Here is a 12,667-nt window from a genome sequence, read left to right on the forward strand (position 1 = left end):
TTGAGAGAGAGAAAAAATGTACTGAACAGTAGTTCATATTGTTACTAATTTTAGTGTTGCATCTCAATTTCTTTTCAGATTGTTCCCAGGAAGAGTGACAAGAGCAGCAATGTGGTTTCAGCCTCCGAGGTGAAACTGTTTGTTCAGAAACCTGGCAAAGGCGATGCCTGTTTTGCTACCCCACTTTTTTCTGGATCCCTAGCAGCAAGAGTGCCGCTCCTCCGGCAGAGGACTGTTACCGCAGTGAAGGGATCTGAAGAACCCGACCAATGCAGGTCTGCAGAGCATCTCTGAGGTGTGCAGGGCTCTGGGTGGCTGGGGACGCCGGCTCAGTTATCTCCTAGGGTTGCTTGCTACTTTCCCAGTGCTGGAGAGCTAGTCAGCTTTGCCATGCCCATGCTGGGGCTACCCAAGAGGTACAGCCTGCTGAAATCTCACTACAGCACCGAGGATTTACGAGCTGAAGAGCTGCAAGGCGAGCAGACTGTGGGGGAGGGAGGCAGGTGGCTTTTTTGCTTGAAGGGATCCCACAGTAGGAACGGCAGCTCCTCTGTTCGTGCAGAAAGACCAGTGGCACACAGTGGCAGAAAGCAGGTGATCCTGTCATCTAGCTGGAAGCGTTTTCCATCCCATTGTAAATCATCCACGCTTATTCATTTAGTAGTGCAGGGCTAGAACGAGCAGCTCTAGTCGCTGCATGTGAGCACGGGGGAGGCACAAGATGTGTTGCAAAGACTGTAAGGCAGCTATTAGGAATCAGTCAGGCCTACTGAGGATGATGGGGACATCAGCATGATTTGTATCCAGTCTAATGGAAAAATCTATTAATTCCTTCTTGGAGAAGCATAAGATAACAAAGTTGCATCAACAGATCTTGTCTGGTCAGTGCTGTTTGCATCTTTAATTGCCATGAAAAGGGAGAGCACCAGAACACGGGAGTGGTTACAAACCCTGTACCAGCGGAGGAGGGAATGACCAGGTAAGCATGCACTTAAATCAGGACACATCTTTCAGCTGTCTGCATTTTGTCAAGCATGGAGGGACTTTCTTCAAAGCCTTGGGTGAGCTGAGTCTGTGGTAATGAGCTTATCTGCAGGAGCAGGTTAGATCAGCCACGATAAACTTAATTAAGATGGGCTTGTATCTCACCTGCTGCTGCCAGTCCTGCAACATCCCCGGTGTGTCTGTGTTTGTGAGGATGGACCTGCTCAGGCTTTACCTCTGAGAAAGAGAGGCTCCTGAGGATGGAGAAGTGTCTGCTGGAAACCACATGTAGATGTTTATGCCTGTTTGCAGGATGGGGCACGTGTCTCAGCCTTTTTGTGGATCTGACCTGTGACAAGCCTTGCCCCTCAGGAAGGAGCGCCATTCAGCATCACTGAAAATCAGTACCGGCACCCCTAAACTTAGTCAAATTAATTATTAAAGATACAGAAAATAACACTAGCAAGGAATCAGCAGGGTTTGCTGATTACTCTCTTTCAGTTTGTTTCACAAATGTTGCTGGGGAGCTGAGAGCCAATTTCAGGTGACTGACTTACACTAGTCCAGATTCTCATCTTCACTGACCCCAGAGCTGCGCCAACATGAGATATTTTTGGTTTGAAAAGAGTGTAAATGAATTGAGAGTTTGGCTCATGGGGTGAGGACTGGATAACATGATGACAGAAGGGCTTTATAAACATTTATTATTCAAAATCTCTTCTGCAAATGCGAATACGCCTAGGCAATTATCTCACTTTAGCTGCAGATGGGCAATTTTGATGCAATTATTATGCACCTTCAGTACTACAAAGCTTTCAGTGCCATTCCTTTTGAAAATGTCTGAATTAAACAGAATGACAAAACTAATGAACTACTGCATCTTTTTCCTGTCAGCTGCACAACATCTAGGAGGTGCCATCAGCACGCTTCATGCAGAGGAGCTGCGTGGTCATGGCTGTTAGCCTAAAGGCATGCAAACACCAAGCTTCCCACTGAAGGCAAACCCATCTGTAGCCTGCAGTAGCCGAGTTACTTGAGGAAGGATGATCTGCCATTGCACGTTCGGATCATGACATCAGATCGATACCAAGACATTATTTGTCATCTCTCTCTCAAATTTCCCTAATGAGTTGTTTCTACATGCGCCTAAAATCTGTGGTTGTTTACTGTTCTGTGCTAGACAAAGGCTTTTTGGGTAATGAGACTCCAGATACCAGCAGCATACTAGTGGAAAGTGTCCGAAGCCACACTGACAAAGAGAACAGTTTGTTTTTAGCACAACTGCTATGGAGGAAACGCACTTGTCTCCAGTTTCTCAAAACCACTTGTCTCTGGCTTCTTGCAGCAAACATATCCGGGAAGCCAGCTGTTTTTTTTTTTTTTTAATCCTTAAAACTAAACAAAGTTCAAGAAATATAAAGCAGCAGACAACATTTTGCAACTTGCCAGCCAGAAGTAAGGTCCACAATTAACTATACATATAACTGGTATGATTTTCAAGAGGAATGTCCTCATTATGACTCCTGTTTACCTAAAAATAAAGCCAATTCGCTGCTTGCTTTTAAAAAGATCCCAAGAAAATATCTTTAGCAGTTTGGTGAATTTTATTTGTACATTCATTCTTGTTAAGAAACAAATCTGTTAACACATGAAATAACTGTTGCTGGTATGATTAAATCTTCCCTAGATACTTCCGAGTGACTTGTTTGGACCCCTCTAACTTGGATGGCAGCTGAGTCCAACCGAGCCCTGGAATATCCCATGCTAAGAACCTGCAACCAGCCACAGGACTCAACACATGAGCAATACTACAGTAAGCATGCTGTCCATTGAAATCATATAGGATTTACAGATTTAGCTTAGCTTGTACAAGAGCTACAAGAACTATCATTCATGTGAGTGTTACAATTCAGCAGAGCTTATGCAATCTGCTCCCACAACAGGCCACATCTGGTCCACCGTCTCCGATTCTCAAGCACGCACTAACCACTCTGTCAGGCTCTTCTTGTTTTTCAGACTCCTGACAGCTCAGTTGCACACTGATAGAAACCACTTCCCTTGTTTCAAACACCTCACTCATTCTGTTTGATGCCACCTAGCTCTTTCCTCACCTTCTCCGATCCATACATGATTTAGCTGACCTTTATCATATCTCCCTATAGCTTTCCCTTGTACATGATCAAGAGTCCAACTCTACTAAAAAAGCCATGTGGAACTTGGTAAGGCAGAAAGTAACGGCATTATAGGAATTACCTGGAACTACAGAAGAGCACAGTTGTTTAAGTTGTTTGAAAACGCTATGAAATTGATAGAGCTCTTTGTTAAATGCTATAAGACCTTCAGAGGGTTGGCCTTAGTTGCTAAAAATTTTATGAGCAAGGGCAGGTCTGCAGGTATGTTAATGGAAGGCAGCTGATCATTTGGTTGTATGTCACTGTATCCTCTTACTGAATACTACTTTTCAACATCAAGATTTTGTACTTTGGTTCTCTGGAATAAAAAGACAGTTTTTAAAAAATAATGCAGGGGACTAGGGTGAATTTCGACCTGGTCAAAGCCTGAGTTCTCCTTTGAAAAAAGGAAAGACAAACCACATCTAAATAGTTATTAGCTTGGTATTTTTAATATTTACTAAGCCAGACCCTTCTCTGATAAAAATCAGCAAGCTGTCATGGGACTTGGTGGAGCTGTGCCAGCTAGGGTCAAGTGCTAACTGAACCCATCACATTTAATATAGAGAACTTCATGAAATACTGAAAATGCTAAGTGAAAATATGTTTGATTATTAAAACTAAGTTAAGCAGAAACCCTTTATAGTGGGTTAATACCATTTTTTTTTTTAAGTTTCAAGGTTAATAAAAAGTAAATCAAATCCTCAGGGTTTGAGTCCACATGTTCTTGCCTGAGGACAGACAAATATTTAAGGTGGCTCTGGCAAAAAGGGGCAAACAGCAGCAGAACGGGTCCATTCATGCCAATGCATTCTGGTACCTGTAATTTTGGGGTACCTAGAGACAGCACATTAAAAGATGCAGTAAAGTACACATAAATTTAAATAACAATAGTTATCTCTCATTCAGTGTCTGCAGATCACTAACTATTAACAAAATAAAAAGTAGGTATGATGTGGCTCTGCACTGAGCAGGCTGGACTAGAGACCTCACTCCCTAGGTCCCCAGCAGACAGAATTACTCCATGTTTCTATGACGTGATGTTCAGGTTATCATGGTGGTCTAACAACAGCACCATTTGTTAGATGGTGAAAATATCAGACAGCATGACAGAGCTGTAGCTTAGTTTTTACTCTAGGTACTATAAGAGGTACTAAAACCAGAGGTGCAATTCTCGCTATTTTCTAGTGTGCTATTTAATAGGAGAGCTTTTCATAGCTGATGAATTATCTTTACTCCAGCTGAAAGCATAATAAGCCAGACTAGTGAAGAAAGCCGTAGTTTCAGTGCAGAAAAAGCAGGATACAATTTTCAGTTGGCCTGGCTGGCCTCTACAATAGATACAGTGAAGAGAATTAAGGAAAAAACCCCACAATATTCTGGTGAAGCAAAACATTTTTTAGATGCAAGGGCAAATGCCAGATGACACAGAGGAGCAGAGTCCTCCTGTAGCAAATGGACCTGGGCTCATACTATCCAAGGGCACCCCGTGTTAGCAATGTACTACGTGAAGGTTAATACCACTCTGTCACTGAAGGGACATTCACGATGACTTGAGAACCCTGGGGTTTAGCATTTGCATCTGCTGCAAGAGAAGGGGGATGCCGTCCTTCACTTAAGACTTCCAGAGGCCCATTTCCCCTGTGGGAGTCTGAACATTCTACTGAGGCAGAGGAAGGTTTTCAAAGATATGAAACCACCAGCAGTCTCTACCCTCTTGGAAATAAGCACCTTAAGCAAACAAGTAAACAATCCCGCAGCCCCAAAGAGAAGGAATGCAATTTATAAATTAACAAACTGTGAGGAAACAAAACCAGCTCCATGTGGGGAAGTGCTCAGCTGGAGATACGGGGAACAGGGAAGAGATGAGGCAGCCACAGTGGACTTCGTTAGTGTAGACTTGCTGAGTACAAGAGACCAAAATGACACGGCAATGACCTAAAGGCCATAAAGTAAATGAGGCTCTTTCCTTTAAGCTCGCTGAGTTTTAGCCCTGACCCCAAGGACTGACAAACAGACCAACAGGAGGGTTGTTTCTTTTTCACAGCTCTGCTGAAGAGAAGCTAACTGCCAGCCAAAGCAGGCGAACGAGGGAACAAACCCAGATTTTGTTTGTCTTCTCCACTTTGGATCAGACTCTCTGGCGGGAAGCTACCATTTGGAAAGGTGTTTTAGCACTGGAAAACACAGAAATGGTTGTACATGGGTGAGCAAGTACATATATGAACCTGTCTGCCCATCAGCTCATATCTTACCATCGCTCCCCTCCAAAAAATCTATGGTTGTTCACAGACAACATTATGTAGCTGCTTGACAGGGTTTTTCAATTTCTGATGCCCTGTTCACATACCTCTGTTGCTGCCAACCTTCACCTTTGGCTATTTCTCCCTTTTTACCAGCTATAGCTTTGCCTAACAAGCAAAAGTGGCCAGCTTCTGCAGACCCGGACTGAACAGGATCTTCAGCCAGGTACTTGTGCATTTATATGAGGCTGCCTTTTCATACAAACACAAACAATCCTGGGAAATCTGGACACGGTCCATAACCACTAGGCAGCTGGACAAAAAGGTTTTTTCCACTTCTGTAGTACTGCCAGCCTTGAACACTTCTCACTGTATCATCCATCTTTATTGAGAGCTGTTAATTATAGCTACAAAGTCTGTTACCATACAGGCAGTTTCCTTTTTTAAAGCAGCTTTAAAGGTAGCTGTCTTCAAGATATTTTGACACAGATCTGGGCTGAAAAAAAATGCAGAATTCCTTATCACTCCCTCCTGAGTTTTGTTGTTGTTTTTGTTGCTGTTGTAAACAACATGGGAGAACCAGTCTAGGATAGTCCCCGTTTAATGAGTTTGTGCACTGGCTGTCAAGGTACTTATGATGACCAAGGTGAAACACTTTCCACAGAAAGACCAGCTGTGAACTCTATCTTCTTCCATATTATGATGGTTGGAAAAACAGCATATCCACGTTCACCTCAGCTGTCTGCTTCTTTCCCCACACACTAAACACAATCACACACTCTCTTCCCAGTCCCTTTTTTCCTCTGCCAGCCATAAAATGCAGTTACTTTTCTGTTTGTGCATGCAGGTCATGCTGGAGGCAGGGAAGAAGGGAGGAGGGGACCCCTGAGGTCCCTTCAACCTGTCTTGCTTTGGTTCCACAGTCTCAGTCAGTGCAGAGGGATAAGCATGGGTAGGATCAGTCTAGGTGGATTTGCTCCCGAGGCCTCCTGGGAAAAGCCGCCCTAGCAGCGTGGAAGCTTGGCAGCTACAAAACAGAGGAAAAGCCAGTTAATGAAGCACAGTTTAACTACTGACCAGAGATCCTGCTGCAAGATGCGACATTTTTTCCAAGCAAAAGCCATTACATGAACACATTGTTTCATCGCACATGCCCTGTCTGCAGGTAACAAGAACAATTATTTCTCCTTCTGGTCCTTGCCTCAAGCACTGTTACCTCACAGGAGGCATATAATGTGATTATTTTAGAGCATCTGTTCAAGCCACAGCAGAGAAGACAAAAGTATGGAACAAGACAAAATTACAGGACACCACTTAATTCAATTATCCTTGGAATGATTTTGTAAACCAGGCTCAAGATTAAAGAACATGTGTTTCTCCTGATCAGGCAGTAGCCAATTTTTATTCTCGATTAGCACTCCACAAAGGTCCAAAAGCCCAGAAGAGGTGATCCTCAACAGATGAAGGAACTTCAGATTAAGGGAAAGCTTTTCACAGGGCATTATGATCTGAAACACAAACGCAATCTCCAAGTATAACCTGGGAGGCTAAATTAGAAAGGACTGGTTTCCTAAAGAAGGACCCACGACCATTTTCTTACAGAAGCTAAGACGCAAGCTCTCAAAGGCAGTGTTAGCTACCTGAATAAAAGGAATTACCAAATTAGTCAAACAGAATTTTGAAGAAACTCTCTTAAAGGTGCTTGCACGAGATGTAAAAGCTGGGGTAGGTTTAGAAAGGGAGGTAAGCATATAAATGCCACCTTATGTTTCCGAGACCACCATGCAGGCTTCACACTGAGAGCTACCTCCAGAGAAGTTAGGACTTGGGCATTAATTTTGGGGCGTTCTACCAGCCACTCCCATCATGAGTCCAGTGTGGGTACCAAGCTCCCATACCATGCTTTTGAGGAACAGAAAAACTACCACCTTGAACATGGGTCCAGGAGCAGTTTTTTAACCTTTTCAATGGAACACATGAAGAGGGGTGCCACCTCAAGTCTAGTTAGGCACCTAAATCTGGGATGGAGGAGGGCTCCCACTAATAGCTAGTTTGGCCAACAGACTTTCGCTTTGTCCTCAGCCTTTCCTGCTATTTACCTTACATGCCTCACGTTTGTGTCTCCTCTGTAGGTGTTTGCTCTCCCCGTGCATTTTGGGAGGAAACCATGTACTCGGCTCCAAGCTGGCAGTGCTGGAAAATGCAGTGTGGCATTGAGGAGCTAGCTGTGGCAAATTTCCTTGCTAATCTAACGCCTGGTACTGTCTTCAGTGTGTAGAGAAGACTTAAGTGAACAGGAGGCTACTCTAGAAAAATGCTGGTGCTGGAGGACTACCTATTTTCTCAAGAACAGGCAGCCTGCAGAGCATAGTTTTGACAGCTAGCTGAGAAATTTTTGTTTCAGGAGCCACAAAGAGCAAGAAACCATGACATTCATCTTTAATCACCTAAGAAAACAAGTCTCCCCAAGGAAGCAGCTGAAATGAACACTTACATGATCATCTAGCAATAATGCAGCATAGCTGTATTATGTCAAGGCAGCAGCGAGGAGCCACCTCCAGAACTCCCGTGGGGTGATGCACCCCTATCCCACATCCCACGGGGACACACTTTCCTTTTCAAAAGGAACGAGACAGCAGCTACTACAGATTTCATCAGGAAGAGGTAATTACTTAGCTTTGAAAAACAGAAGTTAACAACAGCATCACTGAGCTCTGTGGCTTGGGCTTCAGCTGAGTTAAGCCCAAATGAATGGTCCATGACCGAACTCGATGCTGTATGCACAGCATGTTGAACATCGGACAGATATGCACCAGCACTGCCCCTACCACAAACACCACGCTGTTCCAGCAGAAGGCTTCATTCATTAATACTGCTACTTGCTAATAGTACAATTTGGCCTTGTCTTCAGCTAGAACCCCTGGAAGAAAAGCGCAGATTCAGTGAAAACAGTCTGAGAAGTGGTACAGTGGCCCATCAAAAATACATCGCCAACAACAGTTCAGACATCTGCAGGAGAGATATAGATAACCGTGAGTATGACAAACCTCTTGCACAATATCCACATCTTCTTTTAATTAATCGCTTCGATACGAAGCACAAAGGTAAGACCTGACAGACTGCTGTAGAGATCAAACTAATTTAATTTGGAGTTACTTCTGGCTTGTATCCGTCTAACACGCCTAAGAATCAGATGCTATACCTTTTAATTTCAAGGGTTCTTTTTGTTCTTTGGTTGTTGGGTTTTTTTTCCAACAAGCTAATGGGAACTTGAATTGTAAAGTGATTTTATTTTGAGGAACACAATGTAAATAGGTATTATTTTAAGGCTAATGTACTGAATTAGACAAATAGAGTTTATAAACTGAAGTTTTTTGAAAGAAAACATGCTTCATTGGGTGACATTTGCTAAAAACACTTGCATTCATCATGTCTTGATGCCTTCATAGCTTATTTATGACTCTGTTAATGCTGTCTGCTCTGGTGGCGAAGCTCCCACCTAAGTAGTAATATAAATCAGTAGGATGCCAAAAGTCAACCACACTGCAACATTTTAAAGCTGCTGGGAAAGAGAGACTCATGAATACAAAATGCTGAAAATCAATAGTAAAAAAGCATCCAGTCACACCAAATCAGGCTCTGACCTTTTTACCCCTTAAGAGTTTCGTCGTGGCTAGGCAGTTGGTTACCAGTGCTGCACGGCCGGGTTCTCTGCCTGCTGCAGAAGAGGAGGGCAGGGCCCATGGTGCAGCGAGTTGCATTTTCATATGAGTCAGGATCAAACTAATGGACCCAGCTCCTGGAACTACTGGGGATGCTGGGCTAGTGCCTCATCTCCTCCATGCTAGCAGAAATACATGTGAAACACATCTAGAAACCGGCCCGCATTCTCCTGGACATCATGTGAAGCTATGGCACTGATAATTTCTGGCCGCTGAAGAGCTAAGTCTCGATTCTGAGCCTATATGCATACAAATTAAAAGTGACTCTTGTGAAGCTAATATGTTGGTGAATCAGAGTAAGTGAGATCTACTACATTAGTCCTCTACCATTGTTGGCCCCAGTATTTTGGTTCGGTTTCAAAGAAATAACTATACTTCAGTGTTACCTGCAACTTTTTTCTTTCTTTTCAAAGAAAAATCTTCAAATTCTGAAAGATTAGTGGCAGCTAATTTGGGGGCAGTATAGAGACAAATCTCTGATTCAATGAAAAAGAACATGTTAAAACGTGTTCAAATGTGGTTGCAGATCAGTGCAGGTACGTGCAATGACTCTTTCGTTCAACCAACACATCAGGTGCATTCAAGGTTGTAGAAGAGATTTAGTTTTAGCTTCTGGTGTTTTCTTTAGCCCTAATGCTTTATGAAATAAAAATCAAGATCTAAATGATAACAAGTAAATAAATAATCACGCAAACCATTCTGGAAAGTCCTGCCCTTTCCTTCTCAAAAAATCATTAGATAAGACCGTACCATCAAAATGAACAAGCTTTCTGAGGTATTCTCCCCCTAAAATGTGAACACAACTCTCTGTTATCCCCCCAGTTGACACACACAGAATGAATCTTTATAAAAGGTGTGTTCTGTCCTGCCTAGGGATACATGAAGCTAAGCAATATCTTACAGAGATTTAAATTTAATCTTTCATGTAGCCAGGGAGCTTTAAGCTCTAGTGCTTTTAATTTATGTTACCTCATAAATTAATAATGTAGGTATGACGGAGGGTAGCTCATCAGATTAAATGTGTCATTTTATGAAGCAGTTTGGAAGCAAAAAGTATGAAGCCAAAATGAAGTACTCTTAAATGATCCATTAGGCGCATAAATCATTACATGTGTTATTTCTGGACTGGACAATGGTTGAAATGAATGATAATTTAGTTACTGTAATTTTATTTTAAGCTAGTGAGCACTTGCACAAGAACTAAGAGAGAGGCGCTGACCCTGGCATGCTCTTCTGTGGTCTGCCAGAGCTCTCTGCGTCACTCCCCACAGACACAGTCCTGTGCCAAGGGCGCGTGGCAAATGTGGGACAAGTTCTCCCTGAGCAGTCTACACCTGGGCACAACTCTGGCATTTGATGGAGCTGCACAGGAAGCGCGCCTAGAGCAGTTTGGATGTGAATGTATGAATTTTGGTTTGCTTTGAAGAGTGACTCTGTCCCCATGCCGTGGACACAACTGATTGACATTCTACTGCAGCTTAAATAGAAAGTTCCTTACCATGCAATACGGGTCAATCAGAAATCCTTAATACTTTACATTATGGCCTAATACTCAAATTCTTATAAAGATACTGAATAAACCTGCTCTTAAATTTAATGTGCTACTATAAAATTTTGGTGGCAAATTTATTACAATTATATATGCTATAAAATGGGAAAAAAAAATCTGTGCAGATTTAAACTGATTTGGGTCCATGACAGGTATGTTCTTCTGTGAGACCACAAAACATACAAATTCATACATTTACAGCATAGTATATGTACATAGTGGTACAATACAATAGGAATTTAAACCCATAATAAACCATATAATCTGCATAGGAGGGACTATACATCTATTCACCATCACTACATTTTATGATCCCTCTTTTGTGTATTTTTTCTAATGGCTGCTGTTCTTCACATGCTCTTTAACCGTATAGCGAGGTATCCTGAAGCACGCCTGCTGGCTCAGGCTCTGCAAAGCCACCCACCGAGGAAGGGGCGGTGGAAGGCACTGCCTGTGCTGTGGGGAGGGGAGGCTGAGCTGCCCAGCACTGCTGAGGAGCAGGCGGCTGCGCAGGTCTCCTTGGGGAGCCTTGCTGCCAAAAAACAGAAGGTGCCTGTGGATTTTAGCAAACTGTGTAGGCAAGATCTGAGAATCCCTTCCTTTACTACCTCACTGCTAAGGTGACTTAGATGTCATATTTCCACCTTCTCCCACTACCACCTTTTCGTTTATCTCGTTGCAAATTCCTGCCAGGGAGCTCAGGTAATATATAAAATATAGATGAAGGTGAAGGATAAAAGAAGCAGAAAGTGATTATGCAAGCTTCTTGTTAGTTCCAGGTCAGAACTGTCTTATTTTAACTATCCAGAAGTCCATGAAATGCCTCCCTAACATGTCCAACTATGCCTGGAGTGCAAGCTTTCCTGAAGATGTTAATGACTCATATAGAGCTGCGAAGTCTCTGTATGTCTTTCTCTGTCTATATGCATATGTATATATAATATGCAAAAGGAGGGAATAATTAAGAGGGGATGCTGGAAGACAATGTTTGGGTTTTCTGACGTACATGCATGTGCATCTCAGCCGTAATGGAGCAAGCCGATGAACAGTAATTCTTTTCACAGTAATTCTTAGTGCAGCACCACCAAAAGGTCTCAGTTTAGACAGTGGACAAGCTAAAGCAGACGCTATGTAAACGCATGGTAAGGGACAGTCCTCCCTCCTCCCTAAAGGACTGTCTCATCCAGATGAATGGAGAGTACAAGGAAATCAGAGGTCTGTAATGACTTGCTGAAAACCACAGAACAAATCTGCAGCAAAGCTAGGAACCAAAGCCATATCTCCAAACACCCAAGTCTACCCTGACACCAAGAAAAAACTCTGTAGATTAACCCTATTCAATCTGTTGGTCAGACACAGAAATGCACATTCTTTACGAAGCCTGCTGCAAGCTTACCTGTAATGATGTCCCCCTGCACCCCAAACAGGCTGCAGGGCTTGCACCTGCTCTTCAACTCAGCCATCATTTAATTAAATGGAAGACATAAAACTACCAACAGTATCCATTAACTGCAGCAACAAAGAGTATAATGCTCTGGTTTTAACCCCAGGGATCTGGTGAACCACAACCGCTCACCCCAGAATTCAGCAGTATTTAATACATTATCTGATAGCAGCTGGAAAGAAAAATACTTAAAAACCAAAGAAATGAAAAGGTAGTTGTTTTGCGCTAGGATTTGTTATTGTTTTTAGATTAAACTGTTGCTTTCTCTAACCTCCATACTTCTCTCATCTCTGAAGCAACCATGTTTGCTGTGGAGTAAACAACAAATACAAACTGAAGACTGAAGTGCAGGAAACATGGCATCTCAGGAAAATGCCTTTAAAACTTCTGGATACTGCTCTAGGACCTGCAGTGAACAGTGAAATTTCTTTATCTGCAGCCTCCAAATGATTTAGAACATGAAGAAACTGTAACGATGGCTAAGGAGAAAAATTTCAGCATTTAGAATCTTAACCCTAGTCATCTGAGGTACAGCATTTCCCGAGTACCCTGTT

At 42.7% G+C, this 12,667-nt stretch overlaps 1 protein-coding gene across 2 annotated transcripts in view; it reads right to left on the bottom strand.

Annotated features, from left to right (window-relative positions):
- SLC35F3 (solute carrier family 35 member F3) overlaps positions 1–12,667 on the bottom strand; it is a 188,226-nt gene that overhangs the window by 38,620 nt on the left and 136,939 nt on the right. The gene's annotated exons all lie outside the window — the stretch shown is intronic.

This window comes from Harpia harpyja, chromosome 13 (genome assembly GCF_026419915.1).
Source record: "Harpia harpyja isolate bHarHar1 chromosome 13, bHarHar1 primary haplotype, whole genome shotgun sequence".
NCBI classification, from domain to species: Eukaryota; Metazoa; Chordata; class Aves; order Accipitriformes; family Accipitridae; genus Harpia; species Harpia harpyja.